Source organism: Manis pentadactyla, chromosome 4 (genome assembly GCF_030020395.1).
Source record: "Manis pentadactyla isolate mManPen7 chromosome 4, mManPen7.hap1, whole genome shotgun sequence".
NCBI lineage: Eukaryota > Metazoa > Chordata > Mammalia > Pholidota > Manidae > Manis > Manis pentadactyla.
In genome coordinates this window covers 120,594,916-120,615,339 of record NC_080022.1, presented here as the reverse complement: position 1 = coordinate 120,615,339, position 20,424 = coordinate 120,594,916, and the positions used below count along the sequence as shown (strand labels likewise).

Below are 20,424 nucleotides of genomic sequence, written 5' to 3'. Positions count from 1 at the left end.
AAAAACATGTTCCAAGTTCGTTTTTCTTGGGTTTGCCACTTGTGCCCTCTAGTGGTGAGCTGTTTCAGCTTTTAAGAAGGCAGAGCTGCGTTCCCCGCTGCGTGAATGAAGATCCCCACCCTGGGGCCCCTGACAGGAGACTGGCAGCCCCTGTTCTGGATTTGAATGATCTGTTCAAACAGGCCGAACACGGAATCACAAGATCAGAGAGGCAGGCGAATACTCTCTATTCCAAGTGCTGAACTTACACAATCTTCCTTCACTGATTGATCTAATGAGGGAGTTTCCAGTCTTGGAAATAGTAATAATGTTAGAAAAGTAATAATACACAGCACCAATGTCTATCGTGTTTACTGTGGGCCAGGTGCTATGTGAAGCACTCCATAAATTCCTTCCCTGAATTTTCTCGTTTGCCGTCCTAGGCAGGAACCACATGGTTCCTATTTTTCAGACGAGGATGTTGGTCACTGAGAAGTGAAGTAAATTGTTTAAGGTCACACAACTAATCAGGGATGGAGCCGGGGTTTAGATGCAGGCCCTCCCACTCCAGGTTGGTACCCTTACCTCTATTCTTTACTGTTCATTGCAGAAAAATGAGAAAACCACAGGCAAAAAGACAAAACAAACCCACCATGTCACCACCCAGAGAGAATCACCACTGATGCGTTAGTATGTCCTTGCAGCCGTGTGCATGAGTGTGTTTATATCGTTCTGTTTACTTTATACAAAGGAGATTTTCTAGTTCTGCAATCTGCCTAGGATGCTTACAAATACTTCCAAGTTTCTCTTGATCACTTCCGTTTCATGTATCAGTTTTGTGTATCCCCTGGAACATGAGGTAGGCAGACCTCACTCTGTTTTCCTGACATTCAGCTTCTAGAGTTCTCTCCCCTAAGGGCCGCTCAAGGGAATGAGTGGCGGGGCCCTCCACCCAGACCTGGCCTGGCAGTGTTCCCCAGGGCTCACGCCACTGCTGGAGGTGAAGATGGGGGTGGGCTGACAGTCAGGAGTCATCAGTACTCAGCATCAAGTTCAGATGGGCATGGGGAGGAACGGGCAATCAGGCTCAAGACCTCAGTTTGCCCACCCAGTGCACCCTCAGTCCCTCAGCTTTGGGAACTTATGCTCAATTCACCCGAAGAGCAGATTCTGTTGCCCAAGCTTATCCCACCGTCCAGAGCCCAGGATGAGAGGGTGCAGTCCCGAGTCCTCTGCAGCAGCTGCCAGGGCATTTGAATCTGGAGTCCTCAGGGCAGCGGCCTCATGGGACAGTTCTTCCAGGGGTGCCCTGCCCTGCAAGATGCTTTCTAGCACTTGGGTACAGAGGGCCCTGTGGAGATGGTCACGTGACAGGAGCTGTGCGGTTTTGTCTCGGCCACAGTGTGCAGCGGGCCTGTTGGGAGGCAGCTGGGGAATAACTCCCTGTGAGAGACTGACTATACAAGTGGCCAGTGGTCAGGTTGCATCTAAAACTAGAAGTCGAACCACTAGCTGCTGCACCCAGTTGAGGAAACCAGCCCTGTACTTACAATCCCAGCCAGGGAGGGGCCCGCTGAAGGTCAGTCTTGTAGGAAGGCACTGCTGTCTCCAGTACCCTTCCAGGAGGTCCAGTGACCTATGATTGGCCCCGAATGATCAGGACCTGATTGATGACCGACAGCTTCCCTTTTTTTTACCCTGCTTCTGACTTAGGACCAGCCAGAGAAAACCAAACAAGCGCCCCAAGCAAACACACTGGACACCCTACTTCTAGCCAGTTTCCCAGGCCAACAGCCTCCATCAGGGCACACTGAGCCTTCTCTGTTCCACCGAAGCCTTCCACTCCTCTGCCGGCCTTTACGTCCCTGCCAGAACATAAGTGCTGGTACCCGTCTCCCCAGGCACAGCAAGCTGAGAACAGATGGCCTTTGCTTTTCTCACTTGGCTGAGCTTCATTATGTCCACATCCTTCCTTCCCTGGGTGGTTCTCTACATCAGCCAAACTCTGTTGAAAGCCCGAGTGCAAGGGTCCCATTGATGTGAGGAGACACATGGGAGGGAGGCTCACACACCGGGTTAGACACCCGGGGGACATCACAAATGTGAGACCCATGAGAGAAGTCCCACTCAGACAGGGTCGGGGACAGTGGATCACACATGTGACATATGGAAGGCACACATGGGGTCACACAGGGGTTCGCCCATCTGCACACGGGCCACTGCCAAGGGCGCCCACCCACAGCCCTCAGAAACTGAAGTCAGATTTTGCTCTGGAACCTGTTCTCTGCCTGACCCTTCAGATGTCCTGGGTCCCTCAGTCTCCGAGGCTCTTATTTGCATCAGCCCCTCCTGCCTGCCCAACACCCTGCCCTTAAAAACCATCCATGCCAAGTGTCCCTTGGAAGGTCTTTCTAGATCCTCAAGGAGTATAACGTTCACTGATGCTAATAACTTTCTTTTTTAAACTAGATAATATATTCATATAGTGGGAAAAAATCTAAGCAACATAAAAAATGTATTTGAGACAGTTTTCTCACATCTCTGCCCTCTTTCATCTTACTCTTTCTAACCAGTCATTGGTTGGTCTTATGAAAACTATCAGTTTCTTTACATTAATTTTGTACCTCATTATCTTATTGACTTCTCTTTTGGTTTTTAGTAATTTTTCAGCTGACTCTTTAGGGTTTTTTTTTCCAGTTATGTGCCTATATCATCTGCAAATAGTGATAGTTTTATCTTTCTTTTCAATGTCTATACCTCTTTTTTTTTCTTTTATCTAAGGTTTTGTTTTTGACCTCTGAAGTAAATAGAAGTATCTTTAAATATCCTGATGGCAGTAAGCTTTTTCTTACTGATTTCTAGTTTCATTGTAATTTGGTCAGCGAAAGGGACCTGAATGATACCTATGTATAGAAATTTGTTGAGACTTATTTTACCATCTAGAAACTAGTCCTATTTTTATATAAGACCCTGGGTGAATTCAAGAACGCTGTTCTCTAATTATTGTATGCAGAGTTCTACCCGTGTGCATGATCAACTTTGTTAGTGTTATTATTCAAATCTTGATGTCTTAAGCTAATTTTTAAAATCTGCATAATCCACCAATTATCACCACTTTTTAATGCTTACCCTATGCTTTAACATAATTACTGTATTTTCTGGTGAATAAATATACTTCCTATCAAGAACTATAACCACCTTAAAGGGCTTTACTCCCAAATTATGTTCCCTCTGGCTTTCATGTTTTTCTTGCCCAGTATTGTTGTTCTGCTTTTTAACTCCACAGTAACTGTTATCGTTTCTATATGGCTAAGGTTTGTTAGCTATGCCCAGGAGTTTACCATGTTCTTCCCTCATCAGGCCTTGTTGCACCTCAGACTCTCTGTCTGGGATCATTTTCCTTCTCCCTCAAGTACCTCCTTTAGATAGTCCTTCAGGGAGGGATGCTAGTGGTTTCCTTGGTTTGAAAATGTCTCTATTCTTGAAAGATAATTTCCCAAGTCTAAAATTCTAGCTTGGTGATTATTCTCTTTTAGAACTTTGGAATTATCACTGCACCTTTTCTAACTTTCATTGTTGTGGCTCAGAATTCAGCTACAATCTGTTATGTTTCTTTTGTGGATAATCAGTCTTTTTTCCCTCTGGTTGTCTTTAAAAACTTCACTTTCTCTATTTTACAGTCTCTTTATGCTGTATACAGGTATGGGCTTCTCTTTCCTTACCAGGCTTGTAATATATTGTGCTCCTTGTGAGGAGGCACGTCTTCCATCAGTTCCGAAAGTTACTAGGCACTGTCTCAAATAACTACCTCTCTGCCATTGTCTCAATTTTCTCCCTTGGGAACTCCATTGAGACAGAGATGAGACTTTCTCATTCTAGCTCAATATTGCTTCATTTCCTCACCACCACCACACACCATATTTTCTATTCCCTGTCTCTTTATTGTGTGTACTTTTAAAAATTCTATATTTGTATTAGTTATCTACATTCCTACATAACAAATTATCCCCAAAGCTTAGCACCTTAACATTTACTATCTCCCACCAATTTCTGGAAGTCAGAAATTTGGGTGTGGCTTAGCCAATTGGTTCTGGTTAAAGATTTCATATGAGGTTGGAGTCAAAATGTTGGCTGGGGCTGCAGTCATTGGAGAACTTGATCAGACTGTTCTTCATCAAGTGACCCTCCCTACAGGACTTTATAAGTGTTCTTGCAATGTGGCAGCTGACTTTTCCAAGTGATCTAGAGAAGCAGGAAACCACAGTTCCTTTTATGACCTGGTCTCCAAAATCACATGCCATAACATCTGCTTTTTTCTACTTTCTATTTTTCTATTAGTCTACAGATAATGGCACAAAGTTGAGTTCATACTCAAGAGGAAAAGAACTAGGCATCACCTTTTGAAGGGAGTGTCAAGAATTGATGGACTTATTTTGAACCGCCAAAATATTCTGTTTCATTAATTGTTTTTAGTTCTGTCTAATCTGCTGGTTAATAATATCCATTGTGTTTCTAATATCACATATTAAATCTTGCATTTCCAGAATTTTTATTTTTATTTTTAGTTATTTAAAACATACCTGTTCATTTTGTAACGGTACACGGAGCTCCGTTTTGGAGAAATCTCCCAGATTTCTCATTTAAAAAAATCAAAGAGAACCTCAAGTCCCTCAGTGATGACCCAGATGTGGGAATGAGACTGAGTAAGTAGAGGTTAAAGAAAGTGGGAGTTTGCAAACCAAAGTATAAGCCCAGGGAAAGGAAATCCTGGGGCAAAATACCTCTAAAAAACAAAATCAGTCAAAGGGAGAAATAAAGTTTAAAACCCGTTTAACTGCAGTCCAGCGCCCTTTCTCCCCCTGCTCCAGAAGGAAGCAAGCCAGCAAGCAAGCCAGCCCCTCCACTTAAATTCTCAGGTCCAGACGCGCCCCCGGTTGCCCAGGTAATTACCCATTGACATGGAGATGAACTTCTCTCCAACCGCTATGCGAATGCGCTAAAGCCAGGCGAGATACTCTGGAAATGTTACAATTTTACCCACACAAGGTAAAGCAAACAAAACAGATAGAGGACTCTTAGCTCCCCTCAAGGCCATAGATAAACTTGCCTCGGGTGTCCTTGAGATTTTCTGCAGGAATTCAGACCCCACCAGCTGGGCCCCCTCCTGACCACAACACGCAGACCCCTGGCTGGGTGGAGCCAGAAGGCTGCCGGGGAGACTCCAGACAGCCGCTCACCTCACCGCGGACCAGTCAGGGGAATGAGCGCGAGCTGAGCACACGGCCTGCAGGCCTTCCCCAGGACTCTGCCTTCAAAAACCCTTGCTTTTTTTTGTAAGCCCCGGGGCGTTGAGGACCTTGGGCTAGAGCCCCCTGTTCTCCCTGCTGGGCGCCCTGCAGGAACGCCCCCTTTCTTTCACTGCCCCGGTGTCAAGTGTTTGGCTTTGCAAGACAACGGGTGAGAGGACCCAGGTTAGTTTGGTTCGGTTTTTATTGGTAACAGTTTTTTTTGTCTCTTGTTTTTTTGGTAACAATTTTTATTGTCTCTTGTTCTGTGGTCAACTTTTTAGTACGCTCTTCCATTTTAACAAGATTAAACATATCCACTGTGCCTTCTGTATCTGACAATCCCCTTATCTTAAGTCTGTGGGTCTGATTTTGCTGGCTCTTACTCCTAAAGTCTTCTTTCGATTTTCTTTTCAAATATATATGAGCGAATTGTGACTGGGACTTCATATTTGGAGACACTAAAAAGCCTATTTCAAAGGTATATTCTTTCTCTACTTCTCCCAGCGTGCTGAGGGTCCTACTAATGTGAGAAATTACAAACTAATTTTTTGGCTTGGGGGAGGAGGTTTGGATTATGCAGGTAGAGTGAATTCCGACAGGAAAGCCATGTTTCATAATATTAGCTCCCATATACCTCTCATCAGATTTAATAAACATTAACGATTTGGTTATGCCTACTTTAAAAAAAAAATTCTTACTCTATCTCTTCCTCTTCCTCATTCTCAAGAACGGTTAAGTTTTTGTGTATAATTCCCATTCGTCCTTTTAATTTGGATACGTTAAGTATGTATCCATTAACATGTGTATTTAAACTTTTTATATTTTTTTAATTGTTATGAAACTTGTATTTTTATTTCCTATACGTCCCTCTACAGATGGATAGGGCTTTGTTTTTAAATTAATAAACATACTGACGTGAATATCCAGGCCTTATGCCTGTGGCTAAATCCTTGGAGCTTCTAATAATGCAATAATCCAGGTGATGAGAAAACCACCACCAGAGGGAACATCTGGGGCAAAGAGAAAAACAAGGCGGGCAAGGAGACATGCAAAAGGAACCCGTCCTTGGCACAGGATACTCCGCTTCCCGGAGAGAGACCTTCCCGAGGCGCAGTGAGTCACAGCCTGGGGTGCTTGGGGCCTGGGGCGGGGCGAAGTGGGCGAGGATTGCTGGCGCACGCGAGAGCGGAAGGGGGCAGGCGTCCGCCTGCTCGCAGGCCCGCTCAGTCCCCTCTCCCTTGGGGTGTCTCTGAGGCTCGGCGCCGCGCCTCCTGCCGGTGGCCAGAAGAAACCTCATCCTCTGGCAGTCGCGTTTATAACCGTGTTAGCGATGGAAGGAAAAAAGAAGGGATCTCTGTCCTATTGGGAAGAAGATTGCGCTTCCACAAAGTCGAATTTCTCCTGTTATTGGCTTTTAATACGCTCCTTGCGCTCTTCAGCAGTTGGAAGAAGAAAAAATCCCCCACAGTGACCCCGACGTGACTTGAACACGCAACCTTCTGATCTGGAGTCAGACGCGCTACCATTGCGCCACGAGGTCACACTTAGCACGGGATTTCGCATTGTTATAGACTGTTTTACCGGCACGGCTCCCCACTCAAAAGACCCAGAGCGGGCTGCGCTTCCTCTCTAGAACCCAAGCACGCAATTAAGAGCACGAGCGTGCGCATCAGGCTCCTCGGACTTGGGGAAACGAACGCCTGTGAAGCATCCGAGTCTGACTGCGGCGCCGCGGCGGAGCACCCGCCTGGGGGAGACACGGGCCGCGCGGGCTGCCTGAGGCGGGGACGCCGGCGGCGCAGAGGCGGAAGGCCCCGGAGCGGGCGGGAATCCCGGGGGACGTCCCTCGTCCGCCCTCCGCCCTCTGCCCTCTGCCCGCGAAGTGGCGACCGTCCCGCGGTGAGGCTCAGGTGTGCTGAGCGCGGTGGCCTCTTCCTACCCTTCCGGTGTCCGGGAGAGAGGGCAGCTCCCACTGCCAGAAGACAGAGGGCTTGATGAGTCTGAAAAACGCAACAATTTAATTATTTTTAAACTGTAATCGCACTTTTTTTTTTTTAGGACAAAACAGTTTCTGGAAGAAAATTAGAATCATTGAAAACCCCGCCATCCAGAGGTACCACTGCTAATATTTTGATGTGCTGTTTAGCTTTTGCAGATTTTTCCTGGCCACATATCCATCATAGATATATTTTTGCACCTTCAATTGACAGCACACATATGTAAAAGTATTTTCACGAAGTGCAAATACTTGTGTATCCAGCACCCAGATCAGGAGAGAAAACATTAGCATCCCCTTCTGAGCACTTGAAATTCATTTTTGAGAAGAGATTATATTGTACGTGACAGTTTTGTTGATTTTTTTCACTGTTACATTGTCTGCATATTTTGGTTAATAATTTTCCCTAGCATAATTTTAAATGGCTAATCATCTGCCTCACGGGAGTCTTCCCCTGCTTTTGGACAGTACCTTTTCCTCTTTATTAAATAAGAAAAATAAAACAAGTGAGTAAATAAGCTCTTAAATTAAAAAAGCTATTAAAGCTAGAGCACTATTCTGTGTCTGTTTAAGAACATGAAGCATCATTTAATTCACTAAATACAACATCCACAGGGTCTGGTGTTCTTTAGAGAAAGATCTAGAAGGGGCCCCAGTCTTTGTAGGAGGAAGAGGAACTGTGTCTGGCACTCGGTGGAGCTAGTTGGCGTGGAGGGCTGTCTCACCAGCCTGGTTATTCTGGAGCAGCTAAAACCACCCCACAGGTTAAACAGGAAAAGAGTCATGGAGTCTTTTGTGCTTGTGGCCAAATGTGAGAACAGCAGGCATTTGGATTAACTGTGAGTCAGGGGGTGGCTGCTCCAAGGCTGTCAGAGAAGCAAAGACCAGAAGGCTCTATCACTGTCCTCAGTGGGGGAGAGCCATCCAGCCCGTAGCATGATTGCTGTAGCCAGAGACTTGAGTCACCTCCTTACTGCTTTTGATGGCCCAGGGGTGAATTGGACCCTGATGGGAAGGGTAAGGAAGAGCTGGGGGAGCTAGGGAGTGGTGGAAACCACCTCTCAGAGCCCAGCGAAGTAAGTGAGGTGCCATAGCACTGAGGTTTGGGTTCATTTTCAGGCTGACCACAAACTTCCTTCCCTTCTCCTTTTGGAAGCCCTCCAGCATTGGCAAGGTTATGGTGAAGAAGAGCTGGTGCCTCTCCCACAGAGGTCGCGAGCCCAGAATCTACTGAAAAGAATTCCTCACACCCAAGGAAAGACCAGAGGTACTCTTGAAACCCCTGCTCATATTTTTGGGTACACCTGGCATATCCTGACCCCTCTTCTCCTGGGATATGGAAAAATCAAAAACTGATTTTCATTCCATGATGTGGGTATATCCTTAAACTACAGTATGGTGATGTAGTCAGATGAAGGCATTAAAAAGATTACTCAAATATGGTTAAAGGGTTCTTTTAACAGTTGGAATCCTGTTTGTGGGGGCAAAGCCAAGACTAAAGGGAGTGAGACAGTCATGCAGGTGTGCAGGGTGTGAGCCTCTGATTTAAAATTTTGATACTTTGTTCATCATGGAGTTTTTTTGCATTAATTTTTATTTTTAAAAATATTGCATTATTTATTATTTATTTTGACTGCTGGGATTTTTTAGAGCCACCCCACCCCTCAAATTTTGCACCTATGAAAGTGCCTCACTTGCCTCACCCTAGTCCCAGCCCTGCTGCTCACCAAAATTCCTGTGCTGCCCAGAAATTACAAAGAACTGCCTCCTTATTTTAGAATTAAATTACTTCTTTAAACTTCTGTAAAATATAGAAGATTTCAAAATTACTAAACAATATCTAATTAAGTACAAACATTTAGATACTTGCCACAGTGGCAAGGGTGTGGGGAAATGGATATTTTCATGCAAGACCTGAAAAGAATGTAAACTGGTGCTAGCTGTTTGGACTGTAATGTGGCGAATGCTTTTGTCCAAGCTCTTCCTCTTCCAATTAATAAATACCAAAAGAACAGTTAAGGATGAATACAAAGGTGTACCTTCAAGATTGTTCTCATCAAAACTGTGTAATAGTGAAGTATCAGGAACCAACTTGACTGTTCTATTGCACAAGTTCAGTCTACATTTCCCGAGGAGTGAGGCAGGGAAGCTGGCCTCTGGAGTGCATGCCTCTAGGAGTGAGTATCCACGCTACCTGTAAAGCACCGTTGTAGTGAGTGCTCCAGAAGTAACTGCTGTGGAAGAGAAAGATGCAGGGATTATTGCAAGGGCTGCCCTGTCATTAGGAAAAACACGTTAAGTCTGACTTCTCAGTCTCTGCCTAGTTTAGTATTGTCTTAGATTCGGCAAAAAGTCTTCATTCAGCTCCTGTTTTCTAAGGGACTGAAAATGTTCCAGTTCCCCAAAGCCCACCGGAGATGATTTACACATTCTTTATCCAATAAATTCCAACCAGGGACTTGAAAACTGAACCCTGAGAAAAAGGTGTGGGGCTCTGTGGAGTGGGTTTTCTATATATAATGCAGTTTGGGGAACCAGCCTCATTGCAGGTGGGGTTCTTTGGAAGCATAAGGAGAGACAGGAGTGCCAAAATGTATTTTGGGAGTAACACTTGTGAAAGGAAATGGGAAGAAGCCAAACTGTAGGGCCGTTAGGGGAAGCTGTCAGGTCTCCGTGCAGGGGGTCAGGCCTTAGGTCCCCCTTATGCCGCGTTCTTGTTCACGAAGCCAAAGAATGAGCTTCACAAACACTCAAGGTAGGAGAGCAAGGTACAGGCTTTTATTTAGAGATAAAGTGAAAGGACAGAGCTCCCAGCTCACACCAGGAGGGGACAAAAGAGTCCGGGTGGTGCGTTGTCTAGGGGGTTTTATAGGCAGTTGAGGATTTTTGAGAACATGAAAAAAAGCTTAGGGGTGTGGACTTATTAAGTGGTTCTTGAATATTTAGAATTAACTTAACACAAGCAACTTCCTGCTCTGATGCTTTCTCCCTGAGATACCAGCATCTTAGTCTGGGAGCATATTAAACAAGGCTGCCCAAGGTGGGCTGAGGTATTGTTTGCTAAAGAGTAAGTTAAGAATTTCTACCTTCTTAACTTCTTGGGTATTAAAATGTAATCTTATCTTTAAGGTGGAATCCCTCTTGCCTTTTACTGTGCTGTTTATGCCTGGGCTTACTTGCTAAATTAGTTGCCCAGTTTGCAAAATCACTTCATCAGATCTGAAGGAGGAAAGAAAGCATGTAGACCTGGGCCTTTCAGTGCGCTAACATGAATCTAACACATGATTATAAATGATTAGCATAATAAAAACATGTGCTACTCTTATTTATCTGGGGTATATTAACTAACCTCACTGAAGAATGACTCTAGAGCTGAATGATTAACACAAGAGTTTTAGTAGGGGTTTCCTTGCATGTAGTTACATTGAATATCCTGCCTTGCTTTTTCCGGAGGCCCTCACCCTACTCTGACTACACCCACGGTCCCTGTCTCACCCCTTCTCCCTCAGAATAACCATTAGCCAAACAATCCAGGAGCTCCTTAAGGGAAAGAACTGCACTTTCCATACCTTCGGGATCTCTGAGTTCTTCTGAGCCCTATTTTGAGGTTCTGGTGTTTCTTAGCCAGCAGTAGGTTTAAAAGGCAGCCAGTCTGCTTCTGTCAAAACTTTTAGACATTCCTAAGACCTCGTTCCTCATTCTCTATTTTGGCTTTCCTTCATGTAGGGCATGACCCTTATTTTAGTTCCTATACTCTCAATTTCTTTGATGGTTGTCTCAGACTAAATTTGTTCTTGAGGCACTACAGTCATCCAGCTGGCAATGGTCTCCGTGAGGCCCTTTGTGCCTACGCCCGAAGGCACCGTGTGGCACGGAGGCATTGTCCTGCAGGATCCACCCTCCCCGAGGACGCGGGTGGCCTGCTCCTGAGCATGGTAGCAGCTGGGTATGTGGCGGGACTGGGAGCCCAGGCCGGGGGTCAGGGCACAGCAGCCCCAGCCTGGACCCCGATGGGCGATGGGCGATGGCCGAGGCGGGGGCGGGGGCGGAGTGTGGAGAAGACTAGATGGGGCAGCGGGGCCTGCTCAGCTGGTGCGGGAGAAAGCCTGGGTAGAGGAGCGGCCGCAGGGCCTCCCCACCCCCCAGGTTCAGCCCAGGGGCTGCCGCCTCCCCACAACGTAACTGCCGGCCAATCCCGGCAGAGGCTCTGCCCACGCCACCCTGGGACGCCTGTGGGGTCATGCAGTGCCCTCCCCACGTGACTCCATCCACTGCGTGCCCCTCCAAGTGCCTCGTGCTGCGCCCTGCCTCCGAGCCATCTCCCGTGGCAGCCCTTCCCCTTCCGGCTCCAGCCGCCTTCTGCCTGGTCCTCTGTCCTGTAGAGCCAGGTGATGGCCCACCCCCGCGGAGACATGTTTGGGGCCTAGGAGCAATGACTTTATGGGGATCACTTGGCCAGCTGGAAGAAACATCCCAGCACTGTTGCGCCATTTGGGGACGGTGGTGCCCTAGCAGCCTGGGCGCAGGATGAGGCCCAGTGCGCCCAGCTGGACCAAAGGGGCTTAGCGGCCTTGTGCAGATGGGGACCGGCCTCACCTGCAGGCCTCTGACTTCCTTCTCCAGAAGGAATGCCTAGTGTGTGCCTCCAAGGATTTCATGGTTGTGACCCCCCAGCACTGGCCCCGACACCATCCCCCCATTAAGAGGACCAAGAATGACATCGTAGACCAGAAGTTCACATGTCCTGAACAGAACATGGGGACATTGGTCCTGGGGAGGGCTGGCCTGGAGATACCCTACATGTGTCTGGGGAGAGGAGGGTGGAGAAAATAAACAAGGGAAAAATAATATCCACTGTTTTTTTTAAATTTATATTTTAATATAGATTTGTATAGTGACTTAGAGCAATAAATATCACATAAAGGAAATTTCTAACACGGTAACAAAAGGAAACAAAGCCGATGTACACATTACCAAGATCTTTACAATAAATTATAGCATTCAATTCCCGCAGCAAATTTTTGTACAAAAGCCACTAATTTAACACTGAAAGAATCTGACATACTGTAGCTCTTTCGTCTTTATTTAATAGTGTATACGGTATTAAATATCAAAAAAGCCTTTAAAAAAACATTCATTTTTCTTTTAAAGAGAGTTTTATTAGGGTATAATTCACATACCGTGTTAGTAGAGTTGTAATAACTGTAATACAGTAACAGAATTGTGCAGCCATCAATACAATCAATTGTAGAATACTTCTGTCACCCTGAAAATAAACCCATTAGCTGTCACTTCCCCAATTTCCCTGTATTAGGGTTCTCCAGATAAACAGAACCAGTAGGATGTATATACGTGGAATTGGCTCAGGTGATTATGGAGTCAGGGAAGTCCCAAGATATGCAGGGTGAGTCCACAATCTGGAGACCCAGAAAAGCCAACGACTTAATTCCAGTCTGAGTCTGAAGGCCTGAGAATCGGAGATCTGATGGTGTAGTTCCCTCCCAAAGTCAGGCAGTGTCAACACCCAAGAAGAGCTGATGTTTCAGTTGAAGTCCAAAGGCAGAATCCTTTTTTACTCAGGAGGTTGGACTTTTTGTTCTATTTAACCGCAACTGATTGTATAAGGCCCACTCACATTAGGGAGGGCAATCTGCTTTACTGGGTCTACCAATTTAAATGTTAATGTCATCCAAAAACACCATCATAGGAACACCAGAATAATGTTTGACCAAGTATCTGGGTACCCTGCAGCCCAATCAAGCTGACACAAAAAATTAACTATCACATCCTCCATCACCAACCCTAGGCAACCACTAGTCTACTTTCTGTCTTTATAATTTCCCCATTTCCTATGAATGGAATTATACGATATGTTGTCCTTTGAGACTGGTTGGTTTCTGGTAAAGCTCCTCTTCTAGGCTCTGCCTGCTTGCTGTGCCCCACATGGCCTCTTCTATGTGCATGCAAGAAGAGAGGGAGCTTTCTTTGTCTCTCTCTCCTTTCTTGTAAAAACATCAATCCTTTTGGATTAGGACCCCACTCTCAGAACTTCATTTAACCTTAATTTCATCCCTATAGGCTTTATTTCCAAATACAATCATGTTAGGGGGTTAGGGCTTTAATATATGAATTAGTGGGGTTGACAAAATTCAGTCCATAACAACTACTGACACTGAGTATCTTTTCATGTGTTTTTAAGTCATATTCATGTATCTTCTTTGGAGCTATGTCTATTCAAGTTATTTGCCTGTTTTTGAATTGGGTTGCTTGTCTTTTGTTGAGATTTAAGTTCTTTACATATTCTGGACACTAGCTCCTTACCAGATAATGACTTGCAAATATTTTCTCCCATTTTATGTGTTGACTTTTAACTCTCTTAATAGTATCCTTGGGTGCACAAAGCCTTTAATTTTGATGAAGTGAATTTGTTTTTTCTTTTGTTGCTTGTGCTTTTTGTGTTGTATATAAGAAACAATTGACAATTCCTAGATCATGAAGATTTACCCCAGAGTTCTTCTAAGAGTTTTATGATTCAAAATTTTTTAGCATATTTAGGTCATTAATCCTTTCTGGTTTGTTTATTTATTTATTTATTTATTTATTATTAAGGTATTATTGATATACACTCTTATGAAGGTTTCACATGAAAAACAATGTGGTTACTACATTTACCCATATTATCAAGTCCCCACCCATACCCCAATGCAGTCACTGTCCCTCAGTGTAGTAAAATGCCACAGAGTCACTATTTACCTTCTCTGTGCTACACTGTTTTCCCCATGATCCCCCACACCATGTGTACTAAACATAATACCCCTCAATTCCCTTCTCCCTCCATCCCCACCTGCCCTTCCACACCCCTCCCCTTTGGTAACCTCTAGTTCATTCTTGGAGTCTCTGAGTCTGCTGCTATTTTGTTCCTTCAGTTTTACTTCGTTGTTATACTCCACAAATGAGGGAAATCATTTGGCACTTGTCTTTCTCTGCCTGGCTTATTTCACTGAGCATAATATCCTCCAGCTCCATCCGTGTTGTTGCAAACGGTAGGATTTGTTTCTTTCTTATGGCTGAATAGTATTCCATTGTGTATATGTACGCCATCTTCTTTATCCATTCATCTACTGATGGACACTTAGGTTGCTTCCGTATCTTGACTATTGTAAAAAGTGCTGTGATAAACATAGGGGTGCATATGTCTTTTTAAATCTGAGAAGTTGTATTCTTTGGGTAAATTCCAAGGAGTGGGATTCCCCGGTCAAATGGTATTTCTATTTTTAGTTTTTTGAGGAACCTCCGTATTGCTTTCCACAACGTTTGAACTAGCTTACATTCCCACCAGCAGTGTACGAGGGTTCCCCTTGATTTATTTTTTTTAATATGGTGTGAGTTAGGCGTCCAACTTCAGTTCTTTTTGCATGCAGAAACCCATTTGTCCCAGCACCAATTGCTGAAGAGACTATTTCCCCATTGAATGCCCTTGTCACCCTTGTCAAAAACCAATTGACCATGGATGTATGGGTTTATTTTTAAACTCTCAACTTGATTCCATTGAAATAGGTCTGCCCTTATGTCAGTACCACAATATTTTGATATACTGTAATACATTTTGAAATCATAAGGTGAGTCCTCCAACTTTGTACATTTTCAAGATTGATTTGGCTATTCAGAGCCCCTTGAAATTCAATATACATTTGAGGATCAATTTTTTCCATTTCTGCAAAAAAAGTCCATTGGGGTTTTGACAGGAATTGCATTGAATCTGTGGATTGATTTGGGGAGTACTGTCATCTTAACAATATCTTTTTATAAAAATATCTTTTTATAAAAATATCTTAACAATGTCATTGTGGTCTTCCACACCATGAACATGAGATGTCTTTCGGTGCTCTTTAATTTATCTCAGCAATGTTTTATAGTTTTTAGTGCAGAGGTCCTACACTTCCCTAGCTAATTTTTTTTAATTAAAGTATAGTTGGTATACAATATTATATTGATTTCAGGACTACAATGTAGTGATTCAACAATTATGTACATTACTAAATGCTCACCATGAAAAGTGTAGTTCCCTTCTGTCACCATATATAGATATTACAATGTTATCAACTATATTCTCTATGCTGTATTTTTTATTCCCATGACTTATTTTATAATTGGAAGTTTGTCTCTTTTTATCCCCTTCATCTGTTTCACTTATTCCTCCACCCCCTTCCCTATGGCAACCACTAGTTTGTTTTCCACATTATGAATCTTCCCTAATTTTATTCCTAGGTATTTTATTCTTTTGGATCTAATTTCAAATGGTATTTTCTTAATGTTCTTTACAGATTGTTGCTAATGTGTAGAAATACAATTAATTTTTTGTTTTAATATTGCGTCCTACAACTTTATTCAATTCCTTTATTAGCTCTAATAATTTTTTCCACAAAATTCTTTAGGATTCTTATACATATAAGATAATGCCATCTGTGAATAGCAATAGTTTTATTTTTCCTTTTTTGAATGCCTTTTTTTTTTTTTTTGCCTAATTGCTCTGGCTAGAACATCAAATGAAACATTGAATAGAAGTGGTGAAAAGTGGTGTACTAGTGTTGATTTTAGGCAGAAAGCACCCAGTCTTTCACAACTATGATGTTACCTGTGGATTTTTCAGAGATGCATTTTATGAGGTTGAGAAGTTTCCTTCTACTGTTAGTTTGCTTAGCATTTTTGTCATGAAATATTGTGAGATTTTGCCAAATGCTTTTTCTATATCAACTGAGAGGTTCATGCACTTTTTCCTTCATTCTATTAATGTGGTATATTACATTGATTTTTCATATATTGAACCAACCTTGCATTTCCAATATTAGGTCCTGGTGTATAACCTTTTAAATATGCTGCTAGATTTGGTTTGATAGTATCTTGTTGAGGATTTTTGTATCTTTATTCATAACAGATGTGGTCTTTAGATTTCTTTTCTTGCAGTGTATGCCTAGTTTTGGTATCAGAATAATGCCGGCCTCATAAATGGTTTGGGAAGTGTTCTCCTATGTTTTTCAAAGAGATTTAGTTGGATTGGTGTCAATTCCTAATTAATTTTTATTAGAATTCACCAGTGAAACCATTGATTCTGGGCTTTTCATTTTGGGGCAGTTTTTGATTATAAATTCCAGCTCTTTACTTGTTATAGGCCCTTCCAGATTTTCTGTTTATTCCTGAGCCAGTTTAGGAACTTGACCATTTCATCAAGGTTATTTTATTGGTATATAATTCTCTTATAATCTGATTTATTTCTGTAAAGTTGGTAGCAATGTCCCTATTTTCAATTCTGATTTTAGTAATTTGAATTTTCTTTTTTTCTTACCCAGTTTAGCTAAAGGTTTACCAATTTTGTTGATTTTTTCAAAGGATCACCTTTTGATTTCATTGATTCTCTGTACTGTTTTTCAATTATTTATTTCATTATATCTGCTCTAATGTTTATTATTTCCTTCTGCTATCTTTGACTTTAGTCTGCTCTTTTTCTAGTTCTTGATGTATAGTTAGGTTATTGATTTTGGATATTTCTTCTTTCTTTTCAGTTTTAAATAGCAGGAGTTTATTAAGCAAAGTATAATTACACTCTTAGGAAAGGTGGAGAGCAGAAACAGCACTTTCTTTTTTAATGTAGGCATTTATACCTATAAATTTCCTGTGTTGCTTCCCAGAAGTCACAGTATGTTATGTTTTCACTTTTATTGTCTCAGTATTTCTAATTTCTCTTGTAAAATCATCTTTGACCCACTGATTATCTTGTTTAATTTCAGTATATTTGTGAATTTTCCATGTATCTTACCATTATTAATTTTGTTTCATCCATTGTGGTTGGAGAGAATAATTTGTATTGTTTCAATCTTATAAAATATTGAGACTTGTTTTGTGGGTTAACATATGGTCTGTCCTGGAGAAAGTTACAGATGCACTTGAGAAGAACGTATATTCTGTTGTTGGAGTGATTTGTAGATGTCTGTTCTTCATGGTCGAGTTCTCTATTTCTTAACCGATCTTTCATTCTATCCATTTTTTAAAATGGGGTTTTGAACTCTATCATTGTGCAACACTTTTTTTCTCTCTTGAATTCATTTAATTTTTATTTCACATATTTTGGGATTCTGTTGTTTGATGCATATATGTTTATAATTGTTATATCTTCTTGATATATTTACAATGTTTATCAATTTATACTGCCTTTCCCTTATTTCATAGCCACTGCAGCTCTCTTTCGATTACTCTGCATGGGATTTTTCCATTCACTCACTTTCAACCCATTTGTGTCTTTGGATATAAAACAAGTCTCTTGTAGATAGAATATTTTGGACCATGTTTATCCATTCTGCCAAATTCAGTCCTTTGATTGGCATGTTTACTCCATTTATATTTATGGTTATTACTGATATGGAAGGACTTATATGCATTATATTCTGTATATCATGTTTTTCATCAATTCATTACTGCCTCCTTTTGTGTTTGACTTTTTGTAGTATACTATTTTATTCCCTTCTTTTTAAAAAACTTTTTGCATATTTTTGTTATTTTATTAGGTGTCTACAACTTGTTTTCAGTTGACATCTTATAACAAGCTAATTTGAGTGAATGTCAGCATGGCTTTAATAGTTTACAAAACTCTGCCCCTATACAATTCCATTCTCTCTCTGTTAGTGACACAGATTTCATCTCTACACATGGTGTACCCATTGACATAAATTTTCAATTACTGTTTTGCAGGAGTCCAGCTCCCGCGAGGGGTGGGCTGCCCAAAGGAAAGGACGGCGTCAGTGAGTGAGGAGACAAGACACAGAGTCAAACTGGAAGCATCTCCTAGCAAGCATGCTAGCAGTGTTTTATTTATATGATATCCATTCCAGGCATTTGTTCTTTGATCAGTGAGGTCACAGTCTTTTTTCCTTTCTGTTTCTAACTTATTCCCACTCACTACCTTTAATTACAGGCAGATATCATCGTTTCCTGCTACGTGCAGCTTTTCATGTTTTATTTCTTCCTTATCATGACTAATTCTTATGCAAAGCAGATGCCATAAAACAGTGCATGAAAGGTGCTAGACAGAGCGTGATTTATTTTTTGACCACAAAGCGGCCATTTTCACATTTACAATTATCATCCTTGTGCCTGGACTTTGTCAAACAGCCTGAGTAGCATGGCTCCTGCCACTGTTTTATGCATTTGTATCTCAAATCATATAGAAAAAAGAGATAAAAATTAAAAACATGACAATACTTAATTTTACATGTATCTTTTCTGATCTTTTTTATTTAGTCATATGGTTTTGAGTCACTGTCAAGAGGCCTTTAATTTCAGCCTGAAGAGCTTCCATAGCATTTCTTGTGGAATAGCAGGTCTAGCAGCAATAACCTCCCTCAGCTTGTTTACCTGGGGAGTCTTCATTTCTTCTTCATTTTTGGAGGATAGTTTTGTTAGATACAGAATTCTTGGTGGATGGTTTATTTTTCTTTGATACTTTGAATATGCCATCCCACTGTTTTCTGCATTCCATGGTTTCTGATGAGAATCAGCTTTTAATCTTACCTTAAATCTTAAATTAACATCTTCATCTAGTAAGTCCAAGGTGTGGCCTTCCTCAGCAGACTTTTGTTAATTCCCCTTTTTTCCTTGATTGAACAATATTTCCTGTTTCTTCCATGCCTCATTTTTTGTTGTTGTTGGAAACTGGACATTTTGAATACTGTAATTCTAGAAATCCTCCTCATTTGGATTTGGTCGTGCTACCTGTGGTGGGTTCTAGTCATTTAGTGCCTTTTCTAAACTCATTTTGTAAAGCTTGTGAAAAGGCAAGCTCCCAGATTCTATTTCAGCCAATTGGGACCCGGATCCTACCTCAGCCAATCAGGACCTGGATCCTATTTCACCCAATCAGAGCTTGGTCTCTCTCCTCTCCAGTCAGCAAAGAGCTCACCCACCACCCTTAGACCCTGCCAATTGACCAGAGCCACGACCTATCATCCCACCAACTACCCCTAGATCCAGCCAATTAGCCAGAGTCACGACCATCACCCCACCAACTGCCCTAGAACCCCATAAAACCCTTGTGGTATTGAAACTGGCTCTCTTTCTCTGGCATCTTGCCACTGCGTTGGTGTAGATGAGAGATTGAGCTCGAGCTAGCTCGAATAAAGGCTGTTTGCTTTTGCATCGGTGTTGGCTCCTTGGTGGTCTTCTGGGATTCGCGACTTTGGGCACAACACTTGTCCCCTGTGTTTTGTGGGGTCATTCAAGTCTCTTTTTCCTTGCTTAGAGGTCAGTGCTAACGATTTGACAAGATTTTCTTAAATGCTTGTAGCCATAAAACAAGTAAAAAATATTTTAGGAGAGAGAGAAGAAAAAAAATACTCTCCCAGTCTTTGTAGGTTGCCTCTGAGTTGGGGCACTACTTCCATGCTTAGCCAGGCTATTTACAACTCTGCTTTAGCCTTCACTTCCTGCTTTCACAGAGCCTAAAGATCAGCCAGAGGTAAAAGCTTAGGGTCTTCTCAGGTTCTGAGGATGTGTCTGCCCTTGGGCATGTACTTGCAGATTTCCTGGCATAGGCAAGAGCTCTTCAAAGTCTATTCTCCCATATATCACCTTCCCCAGACTCTTTCTTTCTAGGCACCCTGGTGTGTCTGCTTCTGGCTATATCTGTTATCCTTTGCCCCAGATGGCTGGTATATCACTTTAAATGATTTCAATAAACATTGTTGGGAAGGCCATTCCAGTCCTGAGGCAATGAAACAAAGGTGAACTTTTGAGCTGATCCCTCAGGCTGCTGCCAGACTGGTCAAAACACACCACCACAAATTTTTTAGAACATGGACTATATTGCCCTCTCTGGCTCAAGCAAGCTGCACCAGGAATGTGAGCTGCCATCACCATGTCCACTTTTTTTTTTTTTTAAGATTTATAAATGGTTTATTTGCAAGCATTTTAAAAATGTTAGAATAAAATTGCTAGGTTAGATACTATTTAGAAAAAATTATCCAAAACTTTAGAAATAAGGCACTACATTCTTTTAATGTTATCAAAGAGTGAAGATCTATTCAAGGATTTTTTAAGGCAGGGTTCTGCAATCCTTCTCTGTAAAGGATAGAGAGTATAAATTCTTGATGTTGCAGGCCACATAGTCTGTCA

At 42.3% G+C, this 20,424-nt stretch overlaps 1 long non-coding RNA gene and 1 other non-coding gene across 3 annotated transcripts; one reads left to right on the top strand and one right to left on the bottom strand.

The window, feature by feature from the left end:
• Positions 1-5,242: 5,242 nt before the first annotated feature.
• LOC118935201 (uncharacterized) lies at positions 5,243-19,447 on the top strand. Of its 2 annotated transcripts, XR_005033712.2 has the most exons (5): positions 5,243-5,450; positions 6,143-6,380; positions 7,326-7,380; positions 8,420-8,530; positions 18,007-19,447. It is a non-coding gene; the product is annotated as an uncharacterized LOC118935201 (long non-coding RNA). The 2 variants fall into 2 exon arrangements; XR_005033713.2 differs by lacking the exons at positions 5,243-5,450; positions 6,143-6,380 and adding an exon at positions 6,429-7,177.
• On the bottom strand, positions 6,736-6,807 carry TRNAW-CCA (transfer RNA tryptophan (anticodon CCA)). The gene has a single exon. It is a non-coding gene; the product is annotated as a tRNA-Trp (tRNA).
• Positions 19,448-20,424: the final 977 nt, after the last annotated feature.